Genomic DNA, 25869 nt, shown 5'->3' on the forward strand with positions numbered 1-25869 from the left:
CAAAGATTTTATTGGTTTAACAAAAGTAAAACACTTAAAATTTAATGACAAATAGATAAACCAACTTGGATTTAAGTTATGTAAATACACAAGAATACCAAAAATATGGTGTAAGATGTGAAATGTTTTCCCTTATTTGTCCAATTATTATCTACATCAATATGATAATAAAAGCAAGATTATTTTTTGGTTTATATTTGCCATCTATCTTTGGAAATAAATCACTTTGTATTATTAAAAAAATAATAACTTATAATATTATAATAATAATAAAATGATAAAAAAAATATAGTTATTATATTATAGTGCACAAAAGAAATGATGTATATGAAGGATAAAGAATCGAACAATTATATTTTTTATTATTTTTATAATAGTTTTTAATATGTAGAAATGTTATGTTTTGAAACCTAACATAAAAATAATTAAATTTATAACCATAATTTATTGTGTATGCAATTTATATTTAAAAAGTTTAAGGTGTGGTCTATATTTATATTTATATTTATATTTAGCTATACGTTTTTTAATATTTATTTTTAAGCTTTAAGTTTTGTAATCTATACTTAGATTGATAATGTTGAAATGATTAATATATATAGTTTGGATTTTTTTAATGTAATTTATATTTTTATTTAATATATTATTAAAGTTAAAGAAAATAATAATAAATATAGATTTTGATGTCTATGAATATTTTGATGGGATTGGAAAATTTCATATATGTCTTGATTTAAATGTTTATATTTTTTATTTGATAGTTGAACTACTTAATTGTTAGCACATAGCACATATGAGAAAAGAATGGGAAGTGGTCCTAAATTGCTCCAAAGATACAAGCTAGGTACCATTTTGGAGACTTCTTATTGACTAGGTAGTCAGAGGATGGACCCTTGAATTCACATGTTGGGAGTGTGCATGTGGGTGAGTAGCATGAGCAATGACAAAGAAATATGTGATAGAAATGAGTAGAGAGTGTGGTGGTATGTGATTTGCAAAGTGATGTGCATGTGAAATGAGTAACCTACACAATGAACCAAAACCACATGTGGTTTCTAAGATAGTGATTCTAAGCATAATGTGAGAGAAAAATCCTTCTGAGATGTAACAACATGGATGGAGTTGTGGACTACCTAATTAGGGAGGGAAGTTAGCATTGAAGCTTCTAGTCTAAGCTAGAAGGCCAAAAGGAATTGTTGAAAAGTTGTTGTATCTATGCATGAAAAGAATTGAGAAAGGTGAAGTAGCAAGGGGTTATTAGATCGCAGAAGCACTCACTTTATGTTATGTAGGCCTAATGTGGCAACAATATGAAAACTAATAGGTTATGGGTTAGTGGATGAAATGCAACACATTAAATTATTGTGCATGAAGAAGAGTGCCCTTCATGTTCTCTACCCTTAAATCGAACCTATTTAACCCTGAGTGAAACTTCCTCTCAACGCATTAGATCTAGTTCACGGGTAGCCAACTACAAGAAACTTGTAGTGTAGTTGATCCTATGCTTATGTAGAGAGTGGATCTTTGTTCTTTAGTTTCCAAAACAACTTAAGTAAAATAGAAAGTGTATTTATTTTCTCTAATTATGAAATGAAATTGTTGTTTAGTGTTTCATGGTTTTTTTGTATGCTATATTTCTAAGTGTGTTTGTAATAATGAGATGAAAGGTATGGTGAATAGTGCTTTTTTTAATAGTTGTAAATTCATGTAAAAAGGAATTTTGTAAGAATATGGAACCCTATAAGTGTTTTCCTTATGTTAAATATGAAATGTATGGTGTGGTAGAGTGCAACACATAAGCTGAGCTGAACCTATAGATCTTCTTGTCATTTTATTGGTGTATTTGGCCACTAATGGGACAACAATGGGATTAAATAGATATGATGTGTGTAATGACTGCCTCCCACATCTACCCAGGTAACCAACCAACTGGGGTAAACATACGACGAGAAGTTACTATGATATGATTTGACTCTGTATGTGTTAGTTAAGGAAGTCGAATCGAATGAAACCCACAACAAGAACTTATATACATACTACAGGACTCCTAGAAGCATTCCCAGTCATCCGCATGACCAGTCCCTGGGTCCCACTGAGTTTTAGACCATTAAACTCCTAGATTCTCCCTTTGGACAAGGGTGCATTTGCGAGGCTCCAAACAATCACACAGCAAGGCATGCATGCGTCTGGGTACTTTTATCCTCATACATGTGCCCGCGACTCCGAGATTTGTGTCACTTTTCAAGCCTGGAATCCATGTCACTACCCAGAAACCCTTGTAGCTTTCAGAATCCATAATTAACATGGAAACAAGACTTGCAAGACAAAAAATGGCTCCAGGAGTAGGCCTGACCCTCCTCAACTGGGACTCACATTTTGTCAAACACTTGGCATCAATGCAATCTACAGGACATGACTACAAGACAGAGCATAAATTACTAATAACTCATATGAGACTTGACAAGAAATATCACCACCCTCTTCCCTTAATTGTTTTGACATTAATTAGGTCTTGCATCCATTATCCTTTCAGTTACAAGTGAATACATGAAATAACCATGACTATAACCAATCATCTAACCATGCTGATAACCATCATTAAACCATGTAAATAAAAATGATATAACAACCATTAAGTCCACATAATAACAGGTAAAAAAGCAAGAGAACTTAACTTTTATTCAACACAGGCAAGAGCCAAAGAGGTTTAGGACTTCCACATACCACCTGATTGTAGACATAGTTGAACCAAATATTTCTTTCAACTAGTCACCCCTGTGCCATATTCCAAGCATGAATGTGGAGTCTCATGGATAAAAAAATCCAAAAAAAACCAAGGGAATCCAGAGGTTAAACCACCTCCACCCTCACCAAACTGCAATCTCACCAAAATTGACACCAAGATCACAAAACAAAACTGAACTTGGAATGCCTACAAACTCCATCATTATCCTTGAGGAATTTTTTGTCTCCTTGTCTCTCAAGATTTACCACAATCCACACCAGATCACTAGGCCCTAAACTGAGGCTTCACCCCCAAGATTTACTGTGTATCCCGCCAAAATCGGTCAAGGGATTCCTAGGCCTCTGGGATATTCTTGAGACCACCTTCGCCCTGAACTCTGAAACCATCTGGAAATTCCAAAGCTCAAAACTGAGAAACAATCGCATCACACCATGTCTATTCGAAAAAAGGCAAGGCAAGGCCAAAAACCACTACCATAACCTGGCAAGACCATGCCCCCGGTAGCCAGAGAACTAAATACCAACATACAAAGCCATGCATGTCAAAACCAGCTAGGAAATCACACATGAAATATGTTACCTATAAATCTTCATATTAAAGTTGCTTGATCCTGCTCTTCCTTGCTGGTCTTTGCTTTCCTTTCTTTTGCTTTTCCTTCCTTTTCTTGCTTTTCCCTTCCTTGCTCTAAAGCTAGAATGCTCCAAGAAAACTCTAAGTGTCCAAGAGTATGAGAGAAAGAGAATAGAATGAGAGCTCCAAAATTGAACCTGAGCAAAAGATTGAGTAAAAAATCTTACCAACTGATCCTTAGAAGCCTTTTTATCAATGAGGTCTCTATTTTCTTCATTTTCCATTATTTTCCTTCATCTTCCTCCTCACATGCAATTTGTGACTCTTCACCTTCCTTTTTTTCTAATTTCCTTTGTTTTCATAAATAAAATGCCCATAAATGCCTCTTGCCTTTCTAAAGCCATTTTCATTTCCTTTTCCAATTTCCTTAGCCATAATGAATGGAAATGAACACCCATTAGGATGTATTTCCCAACATTCATGCTTGGAATAAGTGTCCCTTAACCGTGGTCTTATTTTCCTTTATTAACTTTCATTACATGAAATTTTAACCAAGGGTTGTTACTTTCATCTATATTTGTTATTATTATCATGAAATTAAATATGCTAAATGACAAATTAGTTGAATTTGATCCAATTGAATTAGGAATTATTAAGATGAAGGGGAATTAATAAATCAACAAGAATTTTTCTAATTTTTTAGTTAATGGTAAAAAATATAGCTAGAAAAATAAAGAGATTAAGAATTAAAGAAAAAAATAATATATATATCTATATCTATATCTATATATATATATATATATATATATATATATATATATATATATATATATATATATATATATAAAACAGAGTTATGAATTAATATAAACTTTGACGATGAAGAAAAAATATATTTATTAGTTAGATAAAGTTAAGAAATAAGAATTCTTTAAGATGACCAAATTTTTTTAGATAAAAGATAAGAAAGTGATTAAAAAAGGAAAAAACTAATAAGAGGCACTCGAAAGTGAGAAATGGAGATTATGGTCGGGTCAAAGTCATTGGGTGAGATGGTGGATAATAGGTTTCCAAGACTGGTTGAGCCTGTAACCATCTTCCCTATTAAAGATATTAGGTTCTTCTCAATTTCGAGGGCTTCTAGAATAATACGAGAGTTGTATAATGGTGCAGAAGCTATGCTTTTTGATTGATTGAAACAAATTAAGTTCTTGGACTTATATGATTGTTCTGCAATGGAAGACTTTGAAAGATGGTTATGGTTTGTGTCAGTTATGTGCTCCTTGAAGTAGACTTTGAAAGGGAAACCTGTTCGACCAATGTAATATTTACCACAAGAACAAGGAATTTTATAAACCCCTGATCCTAGAATGGGATCTGATAAGTCTTTGTCTTATCAAAACAATTTCTTGAGAGTTTTGTCGGGTTTAAAAACGGTTTTTATGTTTTTCTTAGCCAAAATATTTGTAATAAGATCAGTGGTCCATTTAATGTAAGTGGGGGGCGACTTGGCCACAAGAGGGTGAGGGGTTTGACTTTTGGGGTTTAGGGTGAGAAAGGGACTAGAGAGATTTAGAGATATGAGCAGAGGAATATCCATTGGCTTTGAAATCCTTAATTGGATGGATTTTTCAGTTGGAAGAAACTAGGGAGCAAATATTTTTAAAGCTATAGAGAAGAGGTTTTGAGAACACTAGACCTTTGGGATGGGTGGTGATGAGAAAGGGAATGGAGATAATGATTATTATGAGTCTTTTTCCTATAGACTTGATGTGAGAGCGAGCCATTGGGGAGGCAAGTAACAAGGACATTGAAGGAAGGGAGGGATTTGTTGGATTCGATTTCCATAGTGAGCTAGATATAAGGTGAGATGCTAATAAGATGGGACTGAAAGGTGTCAAGGGCATGGCATCTGTGTTGCCAAATGACAAAGATGTCATCAACAAACTGAAACCACTATTTGGGTTTGAGATGCCATGAATTAAGAGCTATGGTTTCAAAGTGTTCCATAAAGGTGTTAGCCACTACTAGAGAGAGGGGAGAGCCCATTGTTGTGCCTTTATTATGTTCATAGATGTTGCGTTTAAAAGAGAAGAAGTTGGAGTTGAAGCAAATTTGGATCATGTTTAGGGTTTCTTGGTCAACTAATTGGGAGATCAAGTGAAGAGCTTCGAGGACAAGGATCTTGGTGGAAAAGGAAACAATGTCAAAACTAACCAACAAGCCATTCTCATCAATCAGGATGATTTTGGTCTTCTCAATGAAGTTAGCAGAATCCTTAATGTAAGAAGAAGTGGAGCCCATAAATTGTTGCAGGTTGGTGGCTAGATAACAGCTCAATGCATAAGGGGGAGCTCCAATGAAACTAACAATGAGACACAATACTATTCCAGAAATCTCTAACAATATTATAATTATAATTTTAATATTTTAATTTTATTAATAATTAATATTAATGTAGCTATAAGAAGTTCGGATTAATCACATTGTTAGGATTTGGTCGACATTTTGAACCAACTAATGTGGTCCATCCTCAGGACAAGGTGAAGAATCAATCGATCTTAAGGAATAAACAGTATGGATGCATCATTGCCCAGAATTTGCTATTGAAAAGTCTAGACAATGATGCATCCATACTATTTATTCCTTAAGATCGATTAACTCTTCACTTTGTTCTGAGGATTGACCACATTTGCTGATTCGAAATGTCGACCAAATCCTAACAATGTGATTATTCCAAAAGACTTATAGCTACAATATGGATCACAAAAATCTTAGATCTAAAATTAATATTAATATTAATTTCAATTAATTCAATATTAATTTAAATTAGTTAAATATTAATCTAATTAATCAATATTATTAATTTAATAATATTATGAATATTAATTTAATAATTTTTTATTAATTTAAATTAATTAAATGATAATTAATTAATTAAGTTATTTAATTAATATTAATATTTATGAGTGTAAATATAAATATTAATAGTAATTCATTATTTATCAAAAATATATATATATATATATATATATATATATATATATATATATATAATTTCATTTTAATATATATAAAAGAGATAAATCTCATTTAAATATATACATATTGGAATTGTCCTAATCGTGTAGTGGTTTTAGGAATTAGATTTAAGAGTATTTTGTGAGAATGAATGGTGTATATCTATAAATTATACTTCTTATTTTGAGTAGGTATATATAAAGAATTTTAAAGTTAAAATTTATATTTTAATTATGAAAATAAATATTCAAAAAATACATTTTAAAGATAACATTGTCAATATGAATTAAATAAATATATATTTATTTAGTGTAAGTTAAATGGTGAATGACAATATATTTATTTAGTGTAAGTTAAATGGTGAATGACAACTCATAATTGGCCATCATAATATTGAAGTAAATTAATTATAATAAAAAGAATATTCATAAATTATTTTTAAATATAATAGGAATCTATTCTTGAGGTGAAAGCTTTTAAAGTGAGTACTTTGACATTTATATCAAAGGTAAAGTAGAAATTAAAAAAATGAATATATGGGTTCTCAGATTTACTCTCACACGTAAGTTTTAAATTAAATAAAAGGATTCATAGCTCATAATATAACATAACAGGGATGTGTTTCAAAAGAGATGGCAAGTGCAACGGGAATTATTTATGGTCATAAAGGAAAGAAAATTATTACTTATGCGTGTGGTTTTGTTAAATATTTAACTAATTATGTTGAGATATATGTATTTTTTTGGTTAAATAAGTTAAAGGTAGAAGAACTGAATTTTATTTTGGTTATTAAATTAATGTTAATTAAAAATTTCACCATTGGAAAATAAATTAAAAATTATTAATATTTGGATAAAAGAAGTGGTAATTTGTTTCTTCAAATATTTATATTATCCTGTGAAGTAAGAATTGAATTATGTAGTACATTTATGGGTTAATAAAACCATTGAACTACCCGGATGCGGGTGTAATAACTGCGTGTTAATCGCAATGCATGCGACAGAGGCAGCTGTCCACACACTTGGACGGATCCAGCAGTTCAGGGTATGTGATATCAATGCTCTGGTCATTGCATTTATGGTTCATTCGACTCGAGATCTTCAGGCAAGGGATTTAATCATGGCGTTCTTTAATCATGGCTCATTCGATGCGAGTTTTTCAGACATCTGCAATCTGGTTTTCCTCTACTCGTTATGTCTTCAGCACCCCTGCGCAGCTCAGGGTGTATGGAAGCCCCTCTGGCTTCTTAACCTGTTTCACTCTGCCTGTGTCTGGTCTATTGATTTGGTCTTCTCCGCCTGTGTCTGGTTTATTGATTTGGTCTTCTCCTCCTGTGTCTGGTTTATTGATTTGGTCTTCTCCGCCTGTGTCTGGTTTATTGATTTGGTCTTCTCCGCCTGTGTCTGGTTTATTGATTTGGTCTTCTCAGCCAGTGTCTGGTCCACTCACTGGGTTCATTCTGCCTGTGCCTGGTTTCTTAACCTGGTCTACTCCATTTGTGGCGAGTCTAGCAATTGGGTTTATCACGCAGGTGTCTGGTCCTTTAACTGGGTCCATTCAGCCTGTGTCTGGTTGCCTTACCCCCAGCTTCGGTCTCCCTACTCACCCAAGCTGCCTGCGCACCCTGTAATGGCCCGTCGACGCGGCGTCCCCCGGCGTGGAAGTAATTCAGGTACTCGTGGGGTTTCTCGAGGTCGTGGTGGCTCTGCCCCTCAACGCATTACTCCTTTAGCCTCTGCCTCTCCATCCTCTCCGCCCTCTGATCATTCTCGGCCCTCGCTGAATAGCTCCCTTCAAACTACCCGATTCAAGTTCAGAAGTAGGCTCAATAAGCCTCTAATCTCAGCCACTATTACTGTTATCTTCTCGAAGGAGGAAGATGAGCTTACAAGCTTGGATGAAACCTCCAGGGCTCAGTCTCAGTCTCAGAATTCAAGTGACTTTCAGGGTGACATGGCTGGAGTTGTCCTCAATGACACTTCTGTGCAGCACGAGGATGGCCTTCAGGAAGACCCTCAGCCCCAGCCAGCTTCACCACAAGAGAAAATTCTTGCTTGTGAACCAGCGTGCCTCTCTGGAAGCGTTCTGAATCTTGTTCTTCCTCCAGAAGGCAGTATGATGGAAGCTGAAGACAATGTAATGGTGACCTGGATTGGCTCCCCCAACCAGGCAAACGTGGACGCGACAGGCTCTCCTCCGCAGGTTTAAAGACTTCTGGCTCTAGTGTCATGACAGCAATTCCTCTTCTGATTTCTGGTACTCGTGTTAAGCTCCCATGGTTCATTATGTGCATGTCTCCGGCTTCTTTTGATATCAGCATGAAATACTACAGTCTTCAGGTCAAAAGTCTGGTTTTAAATCTTTTTGTAATAGCAGCTTTAAAGGATAGCATTTTTGTAAGTGATCAGCTACCTCTGAAGCTTCGATCACCTATAGAACAGTTTAGTTTTTGGTCTCTCAAGCTCACTACAATTCTCGCTTCTAAAACTCTCATTTTTGTAAAAGGAATGCAGCTTGCTACCTGCAATAGTCTTTTTGGCGATGGGCTAGCTACGGACCCCTCAGAGGTTTAATCCTCTCTGTAAATATTTTTTCTTTTTATCTTTTTAATAGAATAGTCTTTATACAGAAAAAAAAAAAAAAAAACAAAACCATTGAACTAAGTATGGGTGACTATATGAAAAATAGGAGGCATTTTAGTATGATTATTCCCTAAGGTTGAAATGGTTTAGGACATCAATCATCATTAAACTTTCACATGAATCCATAATTAGCACATCAACTTATCTGCATTATTATTCATTCTCTTTCTTTATTTATACATTCCTAGATTTACCTTTGCTGGGGTGCATTAAGGGGAAATCATCGGCTCTATTTTTTCTTTTGTATTCATGTCGTAAAGCAAGTTCCTAGTAGATCCTTCTCTATTCTATTAGGTCACGGTGACATATTGTTTATCCTCACCATACCTTGTGATGGGGACGAGATTTTGGGGGGGAGCCAAAAACCCATTTCCCCAATAAAATAGTTCTTGAGGCCTGTGGGTTATGGGCCCACAAACCCTATCGGCAATGCTTCTCACGGTCTCACTTGCCTTATTTCGAATATTGAAGGCCCTCGCCAGAACAAACCAGGTGACAATGCATGATGACATTCTCATCGTTCTTCATCCACACACGTGCTTTCTTTTCGGGGTTCTTTGCTGCTATTCCTTCTCTATCTTAGGTCTGTTTACTCTGCGATGCTTCAACCTTACCATTACCTTCGTATGTAGTGATTTCTCCTGGATTTTCCACGGTCTTCTCCAAATAATCGTACTCGTCAAAATCCATTGTAACTCAGTGGCTGCCAAACCAAAACAAAAGCTACTTGTGCTTGCTTCAACACTTTATCGGTTTCGAACTGGAAACGTGTAACATAAATGCTCAAACCCTAAAAGTTCGTTGTGGAGGTTCTTGTATCACTGAAAAGCGCTACATGGAAGATCGATCTGCGAATGATGAAAGAGGATGAGGTGGCGAGGGATCCGACAGCCACGAACAGCACACCTACCCAGTCGATCACTGTATTTAGATCTCCTTGCCCTTCTTTGCATCTGCACAATTCCCCTCCATTAAAATTCTAAAACCCAAATCGCTGGCAAACAATTCAAACAAAAGATACACAGACATAAATTCACAAAGACGCATTTCCATTATTTGCAAACTCGGTTACAACTTAAGGCATCTCAGTCTTAATCCCGAATTCCCTGCAGCTACATTGTATCCTCTTATTTTCACTCTCTCCCACGCACAGGTTCTCTCTTCTTCTTGATGCACGAAGGAATTCTGCCTTAATATCTAGTTATACATACATGGCAGCTTCAACTGAATTTTTAATTGAAATTTGTTCACTAACTGAATTTTGTTTGTGGTTGGCCTGGTTGTTCACATGTCTTCTTTCTCTAGATTTTTTTCATTAAGATGCTCGGATGCTCCTGCATCAGACTCCCGAGGTACAAAAATTTATGACCTGTGTTTTCTTTTCCTTAGCAATTCTACCCACTGTTTCACTTCTTCAGTGGAACTCCTTTCATGGTCTTTTGTGAGGTGCAAGCAAACCTTTACTATAGCAAGTCTTCCCTGCTACCAAATGCCTTACCAAGCTTCTCTCCTGAGCTTAGTCTTTCAACATCTTTGTGGTTCTCTCCTCTCGAACCAATTGAGCACTCTTGCTCCAGGTTTGCTACAATCTTCTCACCTTCACAAAATAAATTTAAAAAATTACAAGCTTACAAATCTTTAGCAAATTGTACCTCTTCTTTCTTCGCATGCAAAAACTCTTTTTCGCAGGAAATATTTTCCCGTTTTGATACCACTTGACGGGGACGAGATTTTGGGGGGAACCAAAATCCCATTTCCCTAATAAAATAGTTCTTGAGGTTTGTGGGTTATGGGCCCACAAAGCTTATCGACAACGCTTCTCACGGTCTCACTTGCCTTATTTGGAATACTGAAGGTCCTCGCCAGAACAAACCAAGTGACGATGCATGATGACATTCTCATCATTCTTCATCCACACACGTGCTTTCTTTTCGGGGTTCTTTGCTACTATTCCTTCTCTATCTCAGGTTGTTTACTCCACGACACTCCAGCCTTGCCATTATCTTCGTATGCAGTGATTACTTCTAGATTTTCCATGGTCTTCTCCAAATAATCGTACTCGTCAAAATCCATCATAACTCAGTGGCTGCCAAACCAAAGCAAAAGCTACTTGTGCTTGCTTCAACACTTTATCGGTTTTGAACCGGAAACGCATAACATAAATGCTCAAACCCTAAAAGTTCATTGTGGAGGTTCTTGTATCGCTGAAAAGTGCTACACGGAAGATCGATCTGTGAATGATGAAAGGGGACGAGGTGGCGAGGGATCCGGCAGCCACGAATGGCACACCTGCCCGATCAATCACTGTATTCAGATCTCCTTGCCCTTCTCTGGCTCTGCACGATTCCCCTCCATTAAAATTCTAAAACCCAAATCGCTGGCGAACAATTCAAACAAAAGATACACAAACATAAATTCACAAAGACGCATTTCCATTATTTACAAACTTGGTTACAATTTAAGGCATCTCAGCCTTAATACCGAATTCCCCGCAACTACATTGTATCCTCTTATTTTCACTCTCTCCCATGCACAGGTTCTCTCTTCTTCTTGATGCATGAAGGAATTCTTCCTTAATATCTAGTTATACATACATGGTAGTTTCAATTGAATTTTTAACTGAATTTTGTTCATGGTTGGCCCAGTTGTCCACATGTCTTCTTTCTCTAGTTTTCTTTTCATTAAGATGCTCGGATGCTCCTGCATCACCTTGTATCGCTTGGATAATAAAGATATCACTCATGGAGAGTATAAACATTATGGTATCTAGGAGAATTTTGAAAGCATTTAGCATAATAGGACCTTGTTGCTCTTAATGACAACAAATGTAGATGAAAATGACCACCATTATGTCTCTCAAATGTAAACATTTTGATTTTACTATCGCATCAAAAAAAAAATTGATATATTAGAAGAAAAATGTATTATATTGCAAAATCCAACTCTAAACCTTCGCAAAGACACTTTATTCACTAACCAAAACAATAGGATATCAAACAATTATCCTCAAAAATGTCTTTGAAAGATGAGATTGTTCTCAATTGAATGAATTGAGAAATTGAATAGCAAAACTCACCCTCCGCCTAAGACATTAACTTATAGGAAGCAAATAGTAATGATGTTGCTTATTAATTCATATTTTTCTTGGGGTCAATAGGACTCTTATAGGTATTTTTGTCATATAAAATACTGGTAGGAAAACTTGGAATGTATATCTTTTTTATTCTTTTCTTATTTTTCTTTTCTATTTTTATTTTATTTTATTTTCTGGGGTGCTTGGGGTGGCATCCATAGTGCTGTACCCAATGAAAAAACCCCTGACCTGATACGATAGACCACAAGCCATATAAAACAATGCTAGCTAGGATTTGAATCAAGGTGGGTGGCATTATCATCATGAGTACATGTGAAACTCATATATATCATATAGCTTATTATATATTTTTTCTAATCACAAAAATAACAATTTATTTTGTCTTAATGTTATGTATTCATAACTAACATGACCATAATTGTGACATTATCATATAAGAAAATGCAATAAATATCATACAATTTATTATAATTTTTTTAATAATAATAAATAACTATTTATTTTATCTTGATCTTATATATTTAGACTATAATTAAATATTTTGTATTCCAATTCGAATAAAAAAAACCATAAATATGTTTTAAATACATGAAAGTATTATATAAATGCATGCCTATATTACAAATGAAATATCATATATTTCATTTTATTATGATCCAAAAATAGTATTATGAATAAGTGGTTTCCATGCATTCTTATGTGATTTAACTACTGTAATACGTAATTCATAACATAGATAGATATCTATGTATATTAATTTGACAAAGATATGAATACACTTCCATATATTGTTTTTGTTGTGTACATATATGTATATTATTTTTTTATTATATAAATTAATTTCCATTTTTTCATATAATAAGAATAAGAATAATATATTTTTATATTTTAATTTGATTTTGTAAATATAAATTATGATATGAATTATTTATTATTTTTAAACTTTATTTTATATTTTCTAGTAAAAACCCAAATATATAATTCATAATAAATTTTATATTTAAAAACTATTCTATTATTATTTATTAGAAGATTAATACTATTATTTATTATTTATTTAATTTATAATTGACGGTAAAACATGAATTTTAAATTTATTTTCGTAAATATAATATATTTTAAACCTATTTTTTGTATGATAATATTTTCAAAAAATTAAATTTTACTATATTATCTATAAATTATATATTAATTATTAAAATATATTAAAATATATTCTCTCATAATTGTGATTGATTCCAAAACTTTCATGAAGAAAAATAGTATTATAATTGGGGTTTGAACTTTAATTAATAAAATGTTACTAGAAACTATTGCACATGGAGATCCATATTCTGGAAACTACTGCAGTAAGAGTTAAAAGATAAATATTTTATCATTCAAATGACATTTAAAAGGTTTTTTAAATATTTAGAATATGGTTTTAAAATGTTATTTTTTCTCCATATTAATATAAATGTTAAATTTTGATATTATTATATAAAATTATTACAACCAAATTATTTAATATAAATTAAAAACAAATCAGTTACTAAATATATTTTATATTAATATGGTTATATACTTTTTATATATTTTTAACTATTTAAAATAACATATATATTTTAATTTTTATTTTCCAAAAAAATAATTTTTATAAACTTTATATGATAAAATTAGGATAAAAAAAAAATTAACCTCACATTATTAAAAAGAGAAATGCTTTGATGTCATCCCTATATAATTATCTATATTTCCACTATTTAGAATGACATGTGATGTGTTGGTTACACATGATAATTATTAGAACGTGTTTACATTATATCTATTGTTTTATCATCATAAAATAAACGAAAAAAGTGTTAACACATGTTATTAAATTATGATAATATGTTTGTATTATATTTATTATTATTGGACTATCCTATAATTAAGGAAGCACACTTTAACCTCATTTTATTATTAAAATAGGGTAAAAAAATTGCTTCGATGTAATGTACCTTGCATGTACCAGCACTTGTAAATGGCATTTGTGTATTATACCTTTGAGTAATGTTTTATTGCTCCATATGTTTATTTAAAACACATTTAATTTCATATAGTTTTGTTTTGAATACGCACTATGTATCTTGTCTTTATTAAACAAGTTAAAAGCTATAACAAAATTTGATAAAGCAGATTTTATTCAACAAATGCTTTGAATTTCATTTGTTTACCATGCCTATAAACTATACAAGTTACATAGGTTATCCCTAGTTTGTTTTGAATACACACCATGTATAAGTTAAAACCTAGAAAATAAATCCTATATCAAAATTTTATAGAGATTTTATTTTTTATAAAAGTAAAACATTTAGAGTTGGATGAAAAACAAAGATTTTATTGGTTTAACGAAAGTAAAACATTTAAAATTTAATGGCAAGTAGAGGAACCAACTTGGATTTAAGTTATGTAAATACATAAGAATACCAAAAATATGGTGTAAGATGCGAAATGTTTTTCCTTATTTGTCCAATTATTATTTACATCACTATGATAATAAAAGCAAGGTTACTTTTGGGTCATATTTGCCATCTATCTTGGGAAATAAATCACTTTGTATTATTAAAAAAATAATAACTTAGGATATAATAATGAGAAAAAATGATTAAAAAAATAATATTATGCACAAATGAAATAATGTATATGAAGAAAATCATTATATTTTTTATTATTTTTATAATACTGGTTAATATGTAGAAATGTTATATTTTGAAACCTAACATAAAAATAATTAAATTTATAACCCTAATTTATTATGTGTATGCAATTTATCTTATCATTAATTATATATAACCCTAATTTATTATGTGTATGCAATTTATCTTATCATTAATTATATTTAAAAAGTTGGGGGTGTAGTATAGATTTAGCTATAGGTTTTTTAATATTTATTTTTAAGTTTTGTAATCTAGATTGATAATGTTGAAATGAGTAACGTATATACTTTGGATTTTTATTGTTTTAATGTAATTTATATTTTTATATAATACATTGTTAAAGCTAAAGAAACTAATAATGAACATAGATCTTGATGCTTAAGAAAGTTGTAAGGAGATTGGAAAATTTTATATCTTGTTTTGAATTAAATATCTATAGTTTTTATTTGATAGTTGAATTATCTAACTGTTAGCAATTATGAGAAAAGAATGGGAGTGGCACCAAATTGCTCCAAAGGTACCGGCTAGGTACCATTTTGGAGATGTTTTATTGATTAGGTAGCCGGAGGAGGGACCTTCAAATTTACAAGTTGGGGGTGTGCATGTGGGTGAGTAGCATGAGCAATGACAAAGAAAGATGTGATAACAATGAGTAGAGAGAGTGGTGGTATGTGACTTGCAAAGTGATGTGCATGTGAAATGAGTAACCCACACAATGAACCAAAACCACACGTGGATTCTAAGATAGTGACTCTAAGCATAATGTGAGAGAAAAATCCTTCTGAGATGCAACAACATGGGTGGAGTTGTGGACTACCTAATTGGGGAGGGAAGTTAGCGTTGAAGCTTCTAGTCTAAGCTAGAAGGCCAAAAGGAATTGTTGAAAAGTTGTTGTATTTATGCACGAAAAGAATTGAGAAAGTGGAAGTACCAAGAGACTACTAGATCAGAGAAGAACTCACATTATGTTGTGTAGGCCTAATGTGGCAACAATATGAAAGCTAATAGGTTATGGGTTAGTGGATGAAAGGCAACACATTAAATTATTGTGCATGAAGAAGAGTGCCCTTCATGTTCTACCCTTAAATCGAACCTATTTAACCCTGAGTGAAACTTCCTCTCAAGGCATTAGATATAGTTCAAGGGTTGCCAACTGCAAGAAACTTGTAGTGTAGTTGATCCTATGCTTATGTAGACAGTGAATATTTGTTCTCTAGTTTCCAAAACAACTTAAGTAAAATAGAAAGTGTATTTATTTTCTCTAATTATGAAATGAAATTGTTGCGTAGTGTTTCATGATTATTTTTATGCTATATTTCTAAGTGTGTTTGTAATAATGAGATGGAAGGTATGGTAAATGGTGCTTTTTTTAATAGTTGTAAATTCATGTACAAAGGAACTTTATAAGAATATGGAACCTCATAAGTATGTTCCTTATGTTAAATATGAAATGTATGGTATGGTAGAGTGCAACACATAAGCTGAGCTGACCCTATAGTTCTTCTTGCCATTTTATTGGTGTATTTGTCCATTAATGGGACAACAATGGGATTAAATAGATATGATGTGTGTAACGATTGCCTCCCACATCTACCCAAGTAACCAACCAACTGGGGTAAACATGCGACGATAAGTTACTATGATATGATTTGACTCCCTATGTGTCATTTAAGGAAGTCAAATCAACGGAAACCCACAACAAGACCTTATATACATACTACAGGACTCCTAGAAGCATTCCTAGTCATCCCCATGACCAGTCCCTAGGTCCCACTGAGTTTTAGACCATTAAACTCTTAGATTCTCCCTTGATATGGACAAGGGTGCATCTGCAAGGCTCCAGACACTCACACAGCAAGGCATGCATGTGTCTGGGGACTTTTCTCCTCATACATGTGCCTGCGACTCTGAGATTTGTGCCACTTTTCAAGCCCATAATCCAGGTCACTGCCCATAAACCCTTTTAGCTTTCAGAATCCATAATTTACATGGAAACAAGACTTGCAAGACAAAAAATGGTTCCAAGAGTAGGCCTGACCCTCCCCAACCAGGACTCACATTTTGTCAAACACTTGGCTTCAATGCAATCTATAGGACATGAATACAAGACAGAGCATAAATTACTGATAACTCATATGAGACTTGACAAGAAAGATCACCATCCTCTTCTCTTAATTTTTTTGACATTAATTAGGTTTTTCATCCATTATCCTTTCAGTTACAAGTAAATACATGAAATAACCAATCATCTAACCATGTTGATAACCAGCATTAAACCATGTAAATAACGATGATATAACAACCATTAAGGCCACATAATAACAAGTACAAAATCTAGAGAACTTAAATTTTATTCAACATAGGCAAGAGCCAACCAAGTTCAGGACTTCCATGTACCACCCGATCGTAGACATAGTTGAACCAATATTTCTTTCAACCAGTCACCCATGTGCCATATTCCAAGCATGAATGTGGGGTATCATGGATAAACCAATCCAAAAAAAAAGGGAATCCAGAGGTTAAACCACCTCCACCCTCACCAAACTGCGATCTCACCAAAACCGACACCAAGATCACAAAACAAAAATGAACTTGGAATGCCTCCAAACTCCATCACTATCCTTAAGAGATTTTGTTGTCTCCTTGTCTCTCAAGATTTACCACAATCCACACCAGATCACTGGGCCCTAAACTCAGACTCCACCCTTAGGATTTATCATGTATCCCGCCAAAACTGGTCAAGGGATTCCTAGGCCTCTAGGAATTTTTCTAAGACCACCTCCACCGTGAACTCTGAAACCATCTAGAAATTCCAAAGCTCAAAACCAAGAAACAATCGCATCACACCATGGCTATTTGGAAAAAGGCAAGGCAAGGCTGAAAACCACTGCCATAACCTAGCAAGACCATGCCCCCGATAGCCAAAGAACCAAATACCAACATACAAAGTCATGCATGTCAAAACTAGCTAGGAAATTACACATGCAATATGTTACCTATAAATATTCCTATTGAAGTTGCTTGATCTTGCTCTTTCTTGATGATCTTTTCTTTCCTTTCTTTTGCTTTTCCTTCCTTTGCTTGCTTTTCCCTTCCTTGCTCTAAAGCTAGAATGCTCCAAGAAAACTCTATGTGTCCAAGAGTATGAGAGAAAGAGAATAGAATGAGAGCTTCAAACTTGAACCTGAGCAAAAGATTGAGTAAAAAGTCTTGCCAACTGATCCTCAGAAGCCTTTTTATCAATGAGGTCTCTATTTTCTTAATTTTCCATTATTTTCCTTCATTTTCCTCCTCACATGCAACCTGTGACTCTTCACCTTCCTTTTCTCCTAATTTCTTTTATTTTCATAAATAAAATGCCAATAAATGCCTCTTGCCTTTCTAAAGCCATTTTCATTTCCTTTTCCAATTTCCTTAGCCATAATGAATGGAAATGAACACCCACTAGAATGTCTTTCCCAACATTCATGCTTGGAATAAGTGTCCCTTAATCGTGGTCTTATTTTTCCTTTATTAACTTTTATTACATGAAATTTTAACCAAAGGTTGTTACAAACCCCTTCCCCTTGGGGAACATCTTCCTCGGTGTTAAATCACACCAAGACCTCAACAAAACTGGTGAAAAGAAAACATACTTCCCATGGAGATTTATAACATAGCTCGTTGCAGTATTTACAATGACCATCTGCTAAAACATGACAAACATACCGTTTACTAAAGCTTTATAAAATAACTCATTAGGGTATTTACAATAACCACATATACCCATATGCACATCTGTTAAACTAGAAAATAAATGGATATGATTCCTGTATCAATCAACAAGGGAATACAAAGGCACACACCTCCACTCTCAAAGGAATATCAGGATTCACATCCTTCCCAGGAAGTCTAAAATCCATTGTAAGTTCAAATATGCATCCAATGTCCAAGGCTATAATCTTATGCTACATGTCCCCTTAGTGAGCTGTTATCGGCTCATTGTTCTAGGTAGACTCCCAATGTGCATCTAATTCCATCTGGAAATGCTAATGACCAAAAAAAATCAATCCCCAACCTTCCCTTCTCTGCTACACAATCCCTTGGGAAATTTGGTCACCCCCTTCTGTGTAGTCACACACCTTCCAAGTTCCCTGACATTCCCTATCCCGGGTGATCCATCCCTTGGAAAGGCTTCCTCCCATCAAAAGGTCAAACAACCAAGGCATATACTTGCCTTAAAACCATCATACCAGTCATAGCATGCTCATGGAAATCAATGTACACTATTGTGTACTTGTGTCCCATTATGGCCCTGCTCCTGAAGTGCTTTACCAACATACCACTTCCTATTCCAATTCCTTTTATTGTTGCTACTAATGCTTGTCATTAGTTTCAACCACCAAAAGGGGAATTTCATTCTTTCTTGTACCAAGCACATAATTTCCATGAGATTCAAAATAAATTTAAATAACTTCAAATCGTACCTCATCGGTGGCTCATCAAGAAGGTACACTTGCAATTCTGTTTTCTTCCTGTCACAACAAGTCAAACTAGCATCTTTAACCAAATCATAATGTATAAACATATCACATTAGGTTAGCTCAAAATAAAACCATCATAGATCAAAATCATAAATCACATGTAACCTTCATAAACCTGAATCATAGATCACATGTAATCATCATAGACCAGAATCATAAATCGCATGAATAATAAAATTGAAATAAAATATTGATACTTAAATCCTTTAATCAATCCTTATCTTATACCTTTGTCCTTATTTTGTACACACACTAGATCGGTTTCCACACCCGACAAACACCCGGTGCCTTTTCCTCAACCATGTGCACATACACATAATGTGCATCACACACATATAACCACACACGACATACAATGCCATGCAATACATGCACCTACACCTAGCATGCAACACACACATCTACACCCAATGTACAACACAACACAATACATACTCTTACATCTGGTGTACACCACAACAAAATACATACTCTTACATCTGGTTTACACCACAACACAATACATACACCTACACCTAGTCTACATCAATACACAAATACATACACATAGTAAAACACAATTAATACATATATCATGATACCATGACTACACAATTCACATAAATAGTACCGCATGCCCGCAACACAACATGTACAACATGCACACAATACCACATGTACACCAGTACCATATGTAAAACATGTACACAGTACCACCTATACACAACACCACCTGTACACAACACCACCCACACAACATGTTCACAACATCACATGTACATGACACCACATGCAAAACACGTACACAACGCCACATGTACAACACACCACTTGTACAATGTGTACACAATACCACATGTACACAGCACCACATGCACGACATGTACACGACACTGCAGGTACATAGTGTCACATGCATAACATGTACACAACACCACATGCATGGCATGTACACAACACCGCATGTACACAACGCCACATGCATGACATGTACACAGCACGACTTGCACACAACACCACATGCACACAACACCACATGTACAATCATGCACATAACACCATATGTACATAGCACTACATGTACAACATGCACACAACACCATATGTACATAGCACCACATGTACAACATGCACACAACACCATATGTACATAGCATTACATATACAATATGTATATAGCACCATATGTATACAGCACCACATATCCAGCATGCACACATCACCATATGCACATAACACCACATATCCATCATGTGCACAATACAATATGTACATAACACTGCATATCCAACATGTACATAGCACCATATATACCTCACACTACATATGTTATACACTCAACACCATATATAAAACAAGCATACAACATCATATGTACACAATACTGCATATAAAACATTACACATCACCATAGGTACAATCACTGAATATACAACACGCACAAAATATACACAACAATAGCACTACACATCCAAGACCACATTGCCTCTACCAAGCAACCTTTCTTCCAGTTCGTCTCTGCCATCCATATTATCCTAGCATGTCACGGATCACAATATTTTCATTACGTTGATGTATCTCTCAGCATTAGCTTGCCCATAACATAAACATAGTGTTGGCTTATTCGGGCCTGACTCAGGTTCAGAAATGTTTAGCCAAACAAATCCCACACTAGCGGCCCTTTCGGCAACAATCCGCATAGCGCAGACTGAAGTCTCACCTGAGGTAGTATGGGAGGGTGCTGGAACTAGGTTTCCACACCCTAGGGATGACTTGATGAGGTTTGGAGGGGTCGCAAACCAAACTATGCCCTTATGCTACTCTGCATAGTTGTCTGGCCTTCACGAAGATCCATAATGGGGTGTTTCCTAGATTCTTATTATTATTGCAGTTATTATAGATCTGATCTATTCCTTAAGGTCTTTAATCGAGCATTCAACAGTTAAAACCAATGCGCGCAACCATAAATCTTAAAGATATGCATAAAACCATGACATAAGAATAAACATGTAGATTTGCATAAACCAAGATCGAGAAAAAATACACAATATTTCAGAAACACTTATCTTTATTAATGCCCTTTATCCAGTTACAATCGACTTCCTACCCTGTGCACACAGCTGCAGGGGTCTGAATACACAACTGCGGACACTAACCAGGCCTTCGCGCACAAAGCTGCGGAGCCTCTATCTCTTATTACAACCCAAAATTTCACTTCACAGACTTAGATCTATTGTCTCAATCAGACACCCATATTACTTCTATTACCAGAAATCTACCTTACACTTAGAGCCTTGCTCTTGTTTATACATTCCCATGGTCCGCGACCAATGGCAAGCTGACACATTCTAGATTAACTTATAATATTTTAGGGCGGACTACCCTTGGACTTGACCCATTACAATTCACGCTCTGCGCACTTCGTGGAGCTTTTACAATAAAATACCCAAAAATGTGGGCTTCAAGCCCCAAAACCATTACACGAGGGATCCGCTGCCCAACAGGCCCCCAACACAATCATCGTGACTCGTCCCGAGTCACTCGTTGGTGCGGCGAGACACGCTGCCAAGGCTTCACGGTTCACCATCCCTATGAGTGACATACTGCACTTCGTTGTTCCATCCTTGCTTCTTGCAATGCTTCTTCAAGCTCCTACTCCATTGCCCCTACTAGTTCGCCTAACCAATGATGCTCATTCTGCTCTGCTCAGTTAACACAAAGCGACTCCTCATAGGATTTTAGCTCTAGCTGAGATGCCAGAGCCATGAACTCTTTGTGCACGTACAACAAGTTTGCAATTTCTGGTCCCATATACTCAATATCTACTGCAGCTTGTGTTGCATTTTTGCGAGAGAGGTGTTGTTGTCTACGAGGTCCCAATCTTCAAGGCTCGTCAGAGACGAACTTTTAAGCAGAATTTCATTGTTTGTCTCAAAATTCACCATCTTTCCTATAGCTTTCATAGATCTCTTGCTAGATCGTGGTTTATGGAGCGCATTTGGACTGGTCTTGGTACTTGTCTAAGAATTTCCGGTACATTTCCCACCGTTGGTGTTGAGCTTAGCATGGCCCCCTCAGCGTTCGACATTACACTGTCCAGAAGGTCCTGCGTCTCCTTGGAAAACACCTGGCTTATTTCCCCATCGTCGAGGTTCAATGGTGATTTATAGGTCTGTAGAAATTAAAATTCAGTAGTTCCCTCCTTTTCTAGCTCATTAATGCTAGATTGACCGTAGATTGTTTCAAATCGAGCTCGTACTTCATATCTTAATTGCCCTCTACCCGCTCCTTTTCTCCATAACTCGGACATCTTGTCATGAATAATGATGGAAACGGTCACCTCTGTGCTTGTCCACGCAGCAGCGCAGCCCCTTCTGTGCAACTGCGACCCTTGTTACATACCGATTCTACGTGCACCCTGGCTGTCGCGCAGCTCCCTCATAGACTGCTTTATCATCCTCCGCTCTCTTTCAACTGTTCAGAGCGTTGAGACTGTACTTTGGTCGGTCAGTCAGGTAGTTGGCCCACTCGTGTAGAGCTTCAAGTGACTGCCATTTTCTCTTCCTGGGAAGGGCTCTCCATTAAGCTTGCTGAGCTGGACCACGCCTCCATCTATGACTTGTTTGACTACATATGGTCCTAACCAATGCATCTAGATTTTTCCAGGGAATTTCTCAAACTTGTTGTCATATAGCAATACTAAATCGTTTTCTTTGAATGTGCGCAACTTGATATGGCGATCATGCCAAGCCTTCTCACACTGCTTCTGTACCTTCTGATGGAATCCAGCCAGAAACCATTCCTCCTCTAGTTCTTCCAGTTGCGCGAGCCTTTCTTCCAATGCTCCTCGGTCGGCCATGCTTGTCATTACTGCTATTTGCAAGCTGGGTACAATGTATTCCATTGGCATGACAACTTCCATGCCGTAGACTAATCGGAAAGGTGTTTGACCCGTCAATTTCTTGCAAGTGGTTCGGTATGCCCATAACACAGCAGGTATGCGCAAATCCCAATCATTTCACTGCACGTTATAGATCTTGGTCAACACGGTCTCTAAAATCTTGTTGAAAGCTTCGACTATCCCATTCGCTTGCGGATGATACGGCGTACTTTGTTGATGATATACTTGGAATTCCTCAATGAGTGCGCTGATAGTTTCATTTAGGAAGTGCATTCCACGGTCTCTCATTAGAATTTTCGAGCATCCAAACTGTGTCAACACATTCTCGAACAAAAAAATTCATAGCTATAGCGGCCGTGCAGTCCTTAACCGGTTGTGCTTCTGCCCATCGAGTCAAGTATTCTATCGTGGTGATGATATAGTGCGTACCCATCTTTCCTTGAGGCGTGATGGGCTCCACGAAGTCGATCGCCCATTTTTCGAACGGTTGCAACGTCATCTGTGGATTGAGCGACATTTCGTCCCTGTACGATGGTTTCCTAGTCCGTTGACATACGTCACAGGCGTGACAGTACGCTTTTGAGTCTTGATGTAAAGTTGGCCACCAAAGTCCGGTGCGAAGAATCTTCTGTGATGTCGCCCTCCCTGCATAATGTCCTCCTGCAACCCCTCCATGTGCTTCTGCGAGGATATGTCCTCATTCAAATTTAGGTACATATCTTCGTAATATTTCATCATTTCCCATTTTGTAGAGGTGCCCTGCGATAACAGTAAAATCTGCCGCGCGCACCACCAATTCTTTCTTTTGCTGGACTGAATACCCCTGTGGCACGGTCCCTGTGGTTAAGAAGTGGATTATATCCTTGAAATGGCCATCTGTGACGTGCACTGCATAGAGTTGTGCATTAGGTAGTCCTTCCTCCAAATTTGTTGGATTCTCACCGATGTCACTTCCGGACAGGTGATCTGTGTTTAGGCATCCTGGCTTTATGATGACCTCAAATCATATTCTTGAAACAGTAACAGCCATCTAAAAATGTGTCCCCCCAACACAGGCTTGTTCACCAGGTATTTCAACATGGAGTGATTGGTACACATTTTAAAGTGCCCACTGAGTAGATAGTGGCAGTATTTCTAGAGCGCATACACCATCACCAATCCCTCGCACTCAGTAGTGGAGTAGTTCTTTTCTGCTTTATACAATCGTTGACTTGTGAACGTGATCGGGTGATCAATGCCTTTCGCTACTTCCTGCGTGAGTACAACACCCAGCGCAATACATGACGCATCAATGTGTACATGAAATTCAATGTCCCATTTTGGGAAAACCAAAATGGGGGCGGATGCCATCTTTTCCTTTAGAATCTCCAGACTCTTCTTACATTCATCATTCCAACAATATGTAGCGTCCTTTTTCAACAACTGTTCCATTTGTTCTGTGATTTGTGCGTATCCCTTAATAAACTTTTGATAGTATCCAGTGTGTCCTAACATGGTACGAAGTTGTTTGACGTTGTGTGGTGCTTGCAAATTGAGTATGACAGTAATTTTCGTAGGGTCCACCATTAGTCCTTGTCTGCAAACTACATGGCCGAGCAAGTTGCCAAAAGGGACGAGGAATGTACACTTTTTAAGATTTAGTGCAATCTGGTGTCGTTGACACATATCCAAAAGCTTGCTACATGTTTCTTGACTAGCCTAAATACAGTCCAATCATCAAAATAAACCTCCAAAAAATTATGAATGAATTCTTTGAATGTAGCCACTACTACGCATGAAAATATCGTTGGCGCATTCTTCAATCTGAAGGGCATAACGATGTACTAAAAACATCCCCATTTGGTCGTGAAGGTGGTCTTGCTCCTATCTTCTGGTGCGATCTTGATCTGATGGTATCCCAAGAACCCATCTGTGAACGAGTACGCTTCCTATCCACCAACATTCTCTAGGACTTCATCTGTAAACGAGGTCGGGAATGGGTCATGAACACAGGCATCATTCAGTTTTCGAAGGTCCACGCAGATTCAAATTTCACCCTTTTGTTTTCTCTCTTCTACTATCATAAGACTCACCCAGTCAAACTCTTCCACAGGTTAATAATTCCTGCTGCAAGCATTTTGTCCAATTCTTCATGGAATTTTTCCTTATACTTCGGATTCAAATGGTAAGGACGCTGCTTTACTGGCTTTGGATATGGCTTCAGAGTTATCTTCATCATCCCTAGGTCACTGAGAATCCCCTTTAACTCTGTCATTTTGGTCGGGAATAAGTCTTGATATTCATGCAGTAACTCAATGACTTTATCCACCATGGCATCATCCCAATAGTCCCCCAGGGTCACGTACTTCGGCTCCTCATTTGTACCAATGTTTGCTTGTTTTGGTTTTAATGGCATTGTGATGTTAGGGTCCTTGATCGACCATCCTCGAACTTCATGGCTCCCTTCTATTTCTAGGATGTTAATGTATCGGGGGTCACCATCATCATCCTCCGCTTACATGTTGTAACATTCTAGGGCATGGCTTAACCGATGTGACCATTCGGTGTTGAACGATTTCTTCTGGTTCCTATGGTAATTTGAAGATAGTAGCTTTCACAATTTGCAGTGCATCATCAACAATATCCATCTGTTTCTCTTCAAATAAGAACGTTAATAAAAACCCTTCGTGCAAGATATCCCATTCACCCTTACCATGTCGGAGCTTTGTTTCAGTA

This window comes from Pinus tabuliformis, chromosome 2_2 (genome assembly GCF_031772625.1).
Source record: "Pinus tabuliformis cultivar Carrire ecotype Pingquan chromosome 2_2, CPIR1, whole genome shotgun sequence".
Lineage (NCBI taxonomy): Eukaryota > Viridiplantae > Streptophyta > Pinopsida > Pinales > Pinaceae > Pinus > Pinus tabuliformis.